The following is a 10113-nucleotide window of genomic DNA, read 5'->3' as shown; positions in this document are numbered from 1 at the left end:
ACAGTGGGTTAGACCACGATTCAAGGTTAGAATAACATGTTTAGATATGGAGTACTGGCATTTCTTCTTTTGCTTCTTGCTGGTTCTTCGACAGCGTTTTAATGCTCTCTTTCAAAATTTACTTTCTGCACCATATAACTCGTGCAATGAGAGGGAAGTGCTGCATCAGACAGGGATAGGTTAGTGTAGCAGTCAGTAAAAATTAGAAGTGATCCCAATACCTCTGCAGGTGGACAATGGCCTGTCCATCCAGAGAGAGCAGAAGAACTGAGGGCAATAGCTGGCATCCTTCTGTAGACGATTAGTCCGGCTCCGCTCACTCTATACCAGAGAACTTGAGTGTGAAGGGACCTAGTGGAAGTGGAACAATAGCAATTTAGTACAGTACAAATCTCATGAGTGGACAGGTCACGGAATTGTCAGAAAAATTACAGTGATGTTTCATAGTGTCGTGTAACCTATACTAAAATCGCCTTAAATGCCAAGCGAAAATACGTTTTAAAGTAATATGTAGAACATGAGACAAATGAAACGACAAAAAAATGTTTGGAGATAATTTTTTATTGCAGGCAGGTCTTTATTAATATCACTAAATAACGCATCTTCCAACACACTGCTTTTATTTTACCATTTGGTAGATTATGTGCTGACAAGCTGAACTGTTACACAGATTGGTTCTAATAGTAGCATAAGTACTTGAAGACGTGTTACGTTCCTGATCTGATGCTGTTTCTACTTATGGCCCAGGTCTCTGGACGGGTGGCCTGCAAACGTAACAATAACATTAATAATTTCATTGTCATTCGGTTATTAGATCAACACACAACACCAAACATATAGTACGTTAGTTAAATTATACATAACACAGAATGTTCATTTTAACTTAAGACATTGAAATATCTCGAAAACTACGCATCAGATCAAAAAACGTTATAATTCCAATTCGTTTGTCCCGCAAGAGGACATCCAACAATACTTGACTCGACCCGTCACCCGATCTCGAGCGTGAGTAGCGGGGGAGAGGGAAAACTTTGAAATCTTCAATGGGAACCCCAATTTTTTTTAATATTATTTTTTTCAGATTACGACTTGACGGCAAAATCTACATACGTTTTGTCTGAAGCATTTTCTTCGTTTCGCCACAGACGGCGCTGTAATAGGAGGAATACAAATAGGTAAACAATGCTAACTTACCACTTGCTACTCAATGGCCCTTGGATATCCAATGGTACCTGGGACCATACTTCCACGCTGCGAGGGTAGGACATGCCAGTAATTCATAACTTCTAATTGGAAATCCCATTCGCAACGTTGTATTCCTCCAAAATATCGAACAGATGACTACTTGATGAGCCACAGTGGCCAAGGCTCAAGGCGAAAGCTACTCTGCTTTCCCGGTTAGAGTAGGTACCCCAACGTAATACCACCAACTTAAGTACATTTAGTGATCCGCTTCTCAAAAGACAGTACGCAGGGCAGAAGCATATCTGCGAGAACGTTAGCAAAGGCGTTTCTGATGCGGTCGACTGTGTCATAACGTCGTGTTGGCACTTACTGGTAGATCTTATCTTTTAAATAGCTTTACCCGTAAAATCGTAGTCTGCAATAAAATATGGGGCTTCCCATTCAAGATTTCAAAGCTGCCCCCCCACGCCGCTACCTATGCGTGGGGTAAAACGGCAGGTCGAGTGCGGTATCGTTGGATATCCACTTCCGAGGCAAACAAACCGGAATTTTGTAACTGTAGCTTTTTTTATATGATGTGTAGATTTCGAGATATTTCAATGTCTTCAATTAAACTGGATAAAAGTAATGTAGAGTAATGAAATTTTACGAATACATTTGTCCAGGTAACATATTTAAGTAACACTGCAAGATCGCAGGTTAATGCTAAATGCGAGGCAAGCTATGGGACATGTGAAATGCTTGTACGTTCATAACCGTTGTCACCGCCGGAACGCTGAATGAACCGGACATCCCGGCTGGGATGTTCGGGAGCTTGGTGCAAGTCCTTTTACTTGACTTCGATGCACGATGATGAAAACAACGAACACATCCAGACGCGAGCAGAAAAAAACGACCCAAGTGGGAATTCAACCCGAGAATGTGTAATCTGAAATAGCAACGCTAAGTGCTAGGCCGCGAGCTGTTCGCGCAAATTTGACGACGACAAAGAAATTATAAAGACGCATGACGCTCAGAGGATAAAATGTGACGGATTTTTGACTAATATTAGCATGGAAGTTTAGATTAAACTAGCAGAGGATTGTATAAACATATTCATTACGTCGAATCATATTACGTAGAACACATCAAACTAAAATATTTTCACAACAATCAAAGAGCAAACTCCTTTTCCAAAGGGAAATTATTGTTCCATATTTAAGTAATTATTGTTCCACCAACTGCGACATAGTCGCGTGTACAAACAGTGATCCAATACTGTCAAATGTTTTTTATTCCAGTCTTTGATCACAATATCAATTCTTTAGACGATGACCGGTTTCAGTCCGTAATGACCATCCTCATTGTAGGACATGGTGTAAAAGAGATATGAGGATAGTCATTACCGACTGAAACCGGTCATCGTCTAAAGAATTGATATTGTGATCAAAGACTGGAATAAAAAACGTTTGAATCATTGTTCCGTATTTCAAGTTACATTCTTCAAATTCAATAAATATTTTATATTCTTCAAATTAATAAATATATTGAAGAACACTCTTTAAAGTAGCCTATTCTCTTCCTCAGCATTCAAGCTATCTCCATACCGTATTTTATCAAAATCGATTAAGCGGTCAGTCGTGAAAGCGTAACAGACAGAGTTACTTTCGCATTTATAATATTAGTATGAAACTATGGAGATAGTATGGACAATTGAAAAGTAACATTGTTCTTAGTGGACAATGATGCGATAGCTAGTCCACTTTCAAGAGAGACCGTACGGTAGTTTGTAGGGGGGTGTTGGGCAAGACCTGGTGTGTGGAGTCTTTTTAATATTTTCGAAGACGAATGGCGACTTTAAATAACCGTTAAAAAGTTCCAGCTCTGATCTTGTTATGAACCTGCGTAATACCTACTTTTAAATCATCTTCTTGAAAGAAAAAATACCTGGCTGCTTTATAGTTTTTCCTTTATCTGAGAGCTTCTCGTATCGTAATGCCGATGGGCAGACAGACAAGCACTTTCGCACTTACGTTGCTACTATTGTACAGCTCGGGCAATCCGATTGGCTAACAACACTCTGCGGCTACAATTTACGCTACGTAGCTGCCGCCCAATGGGTGTCTAAAATATCAACTAAGTTCAGCCCGCTAGGGCCAGAATCGCCCGTCGAGTCGCAATACCAAAATACGAAAACTGTGCATAATTGGCAACAGAAAATGTTGGTGTTGGGTCGGTGGGATGCGTTGATATTGGCTCGGCAGGATGTGAGCATTGATAACTAAAGTGTTACGGCTCTAAACAGGTACTACTAAAATGAGTAAGGCATATATGAAGTGAGTATTTGCGGTTTTCTTTTTTCCTTTTTTTTTTTCGCTTGCTGCTTTAAACTAGCGACAGTGGAGTTATGACATGGGAAAGATGTATCTGTTGCCGAATACGAGGCAACAGGCAGCCAAGTAAGAGAGATAAATGTGTGATCGGCTTACCGGGGGCGGATGGTGGCGGGCCTAGGGGTGGAGGCGGGCTCACGCCCCCCTGGTGGCGGCACGTCCCTCTGCTGGCGGGGAGGCGGAAGCCTGAAAAACACGCAGTGTATCGAGTTAATAGTGTTGTTTATGTTTTATAGTAATAACGCTGGTCCATATACGACAGACTACTAACCACTTGTACAAATCGCACCATACCCCCTGTTAGAGTCAAAAGGTTGTCGCATTACGTTAAGAGCACTAGTGGTTAGTCATTCTTAATAATAATGATGATACTAGTCACACAAGTAAACATACAGCTATATTCTAAAGTAGTGTCCGGCAGCCATTGTAAGAGCAACAGAAAGTTTCTAGAGACGGTGTGCGAAAGACACAGATACCTGAACTGTTTATCACTATTGTTGTTGTTGTGGTCTTCAGTCCAGAGACTGGTTTGCCGCAGCTCTCCATGTTATTCTATCCTGTGCAAGCTTCTTCATCTCCCTGTACCTACTGCGACCTACATCTTTCTGAATCTGTTTAGTGTATTCATCTCTTGGTCTCCACCGAGCGAGGTGGCGCAGTGGTTAGACACTGGATTCGCATTCGGGAGGACGACGGTTCAATCCCGCGTCCGGCCATCCCGATTTAGGTTTTCCGTGATTTCCCTAAATCGCTCCAGGCAAATGCCGGTATGGTTCCTTTCAAAGGGCACGGCCGACTTCCTTCCCCGTCCTTCCCTAATCCGATGAGACCGATGACCTCGCTGTCTGGTCTCCTTCCCCGAAACAACCAACCAACCATCTTGGTCTCCCTCTGCGATTTTTACCCTCCACGCTGCCCTCCAATACTATATTGGTGATCCCTTGATGCCTCAGAACATGTCCTACCAACCGGTCCCTTCTTCTTGTCAAGTTGTGCCACAAACTCCTCTTCTCCCTAATTCTATTCAATATCTCCTCATTAGTTATGTGATCTACCCATCTAATCTTCAGCATTCTTCTGTAGCACCACATTTCTAAAGCTTCTATTCTCTTCTTGCCCAAACTATTTATCGTCCATGTTTCACTTCCATACATGGCTACACTCCATACAAATACTTTCAGAAACGACTTCCTGACACTTAAATCTATACTCGATGTTAACAAATTTCTCTTCTTCAGAAACGCTTTCCTTGCCATAGCTAGTCTACATTTTATATCCTCTCTACTTCGACCATCATCAGTTATTTTGCTCCCCAAACAGCAAAACTCCTAAGTTACTCATTTCCTAATCTAATTCCCTCAGCATCACCCGACTTAATTCGACTACATTCCATTATCTTCGTTTTGCTTTCGTTGATGTTCATCTTATATCCTCCTCTGAAGACAGTGTCCATTCCGTTCAACTGCTCTTCCAAGTTCTTTGCTGTCTCTGACAGAATTACAATGTCATCGGCGAACCTCAAAGTTTTTATTTCTTCTCCATGGATTTTAATACCTACTCCGAATTTTTCTTTTGTTTCCTTTACTGCTTGCTCTATATACAGATTGAATAACATCGGGGATAGGCTACAACCCTGTCTCACTCCCTTCCCAACCCCTGCTTCCCTTTCATGCCCCTCGACTCTTGTAACTGCCCTCTGGTTTCTGTACAAGTTGTAAATAGTCTTTCGCTCCCTCTATTTTACCCCTACCACCTTCAGAAGTTGAAAGAGAGTATTCCAGTCAACATTGTCAAAAGCTTTCTCTAAGTCTACAAATGCTAGAAACATAGGTTTGCCTTTCCTTAATCTTTCTTCTAAGATAAGTCGTAAAGTCAATATTGCCTCACGCGTTCCAATATTTCTACGGAATCCAATCTGATCTTCCCCAAGGTCGGCTCCTACCAATTTCTCCATTCGTCGGTAAAGAATTCGCGTTAGTATTTTGCAGCTCTGACTCATTAAACTGATAGTTCGGTAATTTTCACATCTGTCAACGCCCGCTTTCTTTGGGATTGGAATTATTTATTCTTCTTGAAGTCTGAGGCTATTTCACCTGTCTCATACATCTCGCTGACCAAGTGGTAGAGTTTCGTCAGGATTGGCTCTCCAAAGGATCTATAATAGCCAAATAGATAAGATGAAGGTCTCAGCTGTAAACAATAGTAAAGTACCGTCGAAGAGAAACAGAATTATTGTGTCACATTAATGTGTGTGTTATTTATTCATATTAGTTGATAGTTCCTTCAAAAACTGAGAAATGGCAGCTCTGTCTCTAATTTTAATTCTCACTAACGGCAGCTTTGGCAGGATGAGTGCATGTAAACAGCGGTATGCGCCAAAAACCATGCTGCCAGTAGTAGTAACGTGTGCGGTATTCCTGCCAGGAAAACACTTTTCGGAGACGATTTGTGCAAATCCGAGGATGATGTGGATAACTGAGGCTCAGATAAAGATCCTGAATATGTTCCTGAACGCAAATGCGCTTCAAAATTGTTGTTGAGCAGGTGAATGTGATAATTATTGAAGCAAATAAACAATGGTAAGTTGTGACGCTTACTATTGTTTGCATGAATTTACGTGACAGTGTGACGGAGGAAACGTTTAAGGCCCATCCTTAACACTATTTACGTGCTATGGCAAGGTGACAACAACATTACAGCTGCAGTTGGTTTCAGATTGTAAACAAACGTTTATGAGCTTCTTCGTTGAAGACTGGCGCATTGTGAAATTGTATTTAGTACTTCTAGTTGATTGGAGTTGCCTACCAGAGAAAGAATTTACGTGAGTTACAATCTTTACATCACATTTTTGTGTAACGAATGTCTTAAATCTAAGAACAGAATTGTGTTACAGTTTGCATATGAATATGGCGTTAATGAATGGAAATATAAAAAGGAAATTAAGTATCTGGTAATCTAGTTAACAAAATAAGCAATCAGAGGCATAGCAAAAATTGCGGAAGTTAAGTATATGTAAGGTAAATGATTTCTAATTCTGGTTGAAACAGCAAGCTTGTAACGCAGCTCTCGCAGTGGTTTAATTCCCGCTGAGTACACATGCATATGCACATATTTGTGATAGTTGCAAGAAGGTGTGAAGGTGTGGATGCAGCGATGTTGAAGGCACAGCGCTTCATGGTGATGACTTACTTGGGTCCACCCGGAGTGACGGGCCTGCAACAAATGGTGCACAAATTACGTAATCAGCAAGACGTGTATTGTCATACTGCTAACATTACTCCTAATCTAAGAGGGAAAACTTTCTTTAAAATTATTTCGCAAATAGTGAAGTGGTTCCACTCTGATCACGTTGCCGGACTTGCTTTTTATTACTATTTCATTCGCTTATGGTATGCATAATATACAATGATGATAATCATCAGTACATAATTGCAGAAGCTTAATGATTAGTGTACAAGTGAAGCATAGTCACAATAAGATTCCAACATTAAATTTTTGCCTTATGTTTCAGAAAGATGGTGCCGACTAAGAAGGTAATATGATGCTCTGTACATTAAAATGTGTTATGATGCTAACAGTACTTTTTTTCTTTATTGTTATTTTAACACCTTATACAAGGTAGGCTGGCAGCGGCAATACTACGCCGCTCTTCGGCCACAGATAGTACAATATAGGAAGACATAGAAAAACAAAACAAAATGATGAACAAAAAACAGTAGACACACTAGGTAAAAAACATGGAGCCATTCACAGGTGTAGTAAAATAAAAAACGTTCAACACTGGTACACGAACACAGATGACTGAAATGGTACACGTGAGCGATGGAGCGTGGGTGGTGAAACACTAGAGCACTAACACAATTGCACAAAAAAAACTCGGTGGCGATCTCTGGCCTGTGAATGTTCACTGTACGTGTAGGAGTCCAGGCACCTGCCAAAGGGGAAAAGGTGGGGGAAGAGGGAGAGGGGAGGTCGTAGATGCCAGTGGCAGAGGAGATGGGAGGGGAAGGAAGGAAGGTAGGGGGTAGGGGAAGCCTGGGGGAGAGGAGGGAGGGAGGAAGGGAGGAGGGAGAGAAGGGAGAGAGGGTGCCCTTGGGAAAAAACACAGGGGGTGGAAGGGGAGGATCAAAGTTGGTAGGAGGATAGATGGAGGGAATGAGGGCATCATCAGGGAGGGTGAGTTGGCAGAAGCCACCTTGGGCGAGGGTATGGAGAGTGGAGAGATGGAGAGCAGGTGGGACGTAGGAATACAGGTGCAGCAGTGGACGGGGGTGGGAGTGGATGGGAGAGACAAGTGGGTGAGGGGGATGAAGTTTATGGGAGGTGAAGAGGATCTGTATCCATTCAAGGAAAAAGAGGAGGTGTGGGAGCGGAATGGGGTCATACAGGATCCGCGTGGGGGAGGGGAGGCGGATGCGATAGTACATGGACTGAGGGCGATAAATTATCTTTCAGACAGTTTATGTTATTTTGTAAGGCCGTTGCTGTGCACTTCCTGCAGACACAGGAAAAAAAGTTATTTCACTGCAGTTGTACACAGGAGGTCGTATGATGTTGACGAGATGTAAGTTTTGTTTGAAACGACCATAATTAAACATCATGGATGATATACACAATCCAGTCACATTAATGTGACCACTGCATATATTCGAAGTCAGTGTGCAATAACCACTCAGAGACGGCAGGTGGCAGCACTAGCAGTGGACAGTATATAAAGCATATCGAGTGGATGCGGACACATTGTGCAGTCGTTGTAACGCGGAAAAGAAGCGATTTCTCTGAGGTACGAAAAGACGTGATAGTTGGCTTTTGAGCCAAAAGTGAAGGCAGATCCAAAATAGCCAAATTTGTAAGTAATTCGCGAGCCGCCATGACTACAGTATACTGCGCATACAAAACGGCACTGTCCACAACCGGCACCAAGGCAACTGTGGTGTACCACTGACCACAGATGACAGGGGTGAACGACGGCTGCGGAGATGTGTACGGGCTAACAGAACTGCAAGTGTTGAGCAACTGACCGCCCAGATGAGCCAAGAGACTATCAACGGTGTCTCCTCAGCGACCATCATAAAATGGTTCAAATGGCTCTGAGTACTATGGGACTTAACTTCTGTGGTCATCAGTCCCCTAGAACTTAGAACTACTTAAACCTAACTAACCTAAGGACATCACACACATCCATGCCCGAGGCAGGATTCGAACCTGCGACCGTAGCAGTCGCGCGGTTCCGGACTGAGCGCCTTAATCAGCGACCGTTCAGTGAATGTTATTGCCTATGGGCCTCTGCTGCAGGCACCTAAATCATTCACCCATGCTGACTGTCGTAATCGGCGATGGAGGCCGGAACTGGCTGGACAATACCGCAAATGTACATCTACTGAGTTGTGACAGGGGGAATTTTCAGATAAATCACGTTTTATGCTGCATAGGACAAGTGCCTGTTGGTGTACATTGCGTGAAACGAACGAAAGAAAAGGGGTCCAGACTGGAGGAGAGATCGTTATGCTCTGGAGAATGTTTTCGTGGCATTCCCTGGGTGAACTTGTCATTCTGAAAGTCGCAAAGTATCAACACAAGTATGCATCTGTACTTGGGGTCCATGTACACCCCTACATAGTTTGTTTTCCCTTGGGAGGTGAGTCGTGCTGAACCCAGCTTACGCGTTGCTTTAAAACTCGGCTGTTACTCTGCGTTTGGTTTCCTGCGGTTATTGCGGTTGTGCCGTCGTTCCTCCTCTTTCTACGTGTGGCAGCAGTGATGTGTATCGATATTTGCACCGTATACCATCTTTGGTCTGGTGCTTATAGTTCCGGCTTGGCGGTGTGCAACCAGTTGGTCGGTTGGAGCGGATCAGCAACCAAGTCTGTGCGCAGCGCAGTCGGCCGGGCCCGCTGGTGGTCTCTAGGCAGTGTCGGAGCGCGTGGGGGCTGTTCCGAGTGCTGCGAGGTTCGTGGCTCACCGACCCAAGACATGAAAGTCGAGTGGTGATTTAATTACCGAAACCACGTCTTTTCACGTTGTCCCGTTGGTTGGTGGTTCGCCGTTGGTGGTATTCCTGGAAGCAACAGCGAGTGTTCGAGTTGGTGAAGATTTAGCCGCCGTGTGGTGGAATTAACTATATTTGTCGATTTGAAATTCAAGTGCGCCAGCGGAATTTTCTGCCTTGTGGCTGTTAGTGTTCCGGTTACCTGCCCTGGTCGCTGACGTAAACTCAGGCACCTGTTGTCGCTGTCCAACATGGTGTGTAGTTTTTGCCAGCTTAATGTATATTTGGTTGTGGGCTGCGGTGTCTGTAACGTTTTGGCTTTGGAACCCTCGATACTGGTCGGTGGTTAGCAAGTCGTCTTGTCGATGGGTCCCTAACTGTCTCTTGGTTGTGTTGCCGGCGGATCGAGTATAGTTGGGCCGACTTCTTGTCTCACCTAAGCGAACGTTAAGATTTCAAGAGCAGACCAAGCCCCCTGGAAACTTCTGAACGCCGTTGCCTATACTGCCTTTCTTATTATCCCTTTAATTGTGTGTTTTTAATGGCTCATAGCCGATAGTTTTAATT

At 43.4% G+C, this 10113-nt stretch overlaps 1 long non-coding RNA gene across 1 annotated transcript in view; it reads right to left on the bottom strand.

Moving 5' to 3' along the window:
• Positions 1–541: 541 nt before the first annotated feature.
• The window catches only part of LOC124795487, a 35517-nt gene continuing 25945 nt past the window's right edge, over positions 542–10113 (bottom strand). Inside the window, exons 3-5 of the long non-coding RNA XR_007016705.1 lie at positions 6747–6770; positions 3654–3743; positions 542–764 (exon numbers count right to left, since the gene is read on the bottom strand). This is a non-coding gene — a long non-coding RNA (uncharacterized LOC124795487). The remainder of the gene's footprint in view (positions 765–3653; positions 3744–6746; positions 6771–10113) is intronic.

The sequence above is a fragment of the Schistocerca piceifrons genome, chromosome 4, assembly GCF_021461385.2.
Source record: "Schistocerca piceifrons isolate TAMUIC-IGC-003096 chromosome 4, iqSchPice1.1, whole genome shotgun sequence".
Taxonomy (NCBI): domain Eukaryota; kingdom Metazoa; phylum Arthropoda; class Insecta; order Orthoptera; family Acrididae; genus Schistocerca; species Schistocerca piceifrons.
Note: the sequence above shows the minus strand (reverse complement) of the source record. Positions and strands in the feature narration are given on the sequence as shown.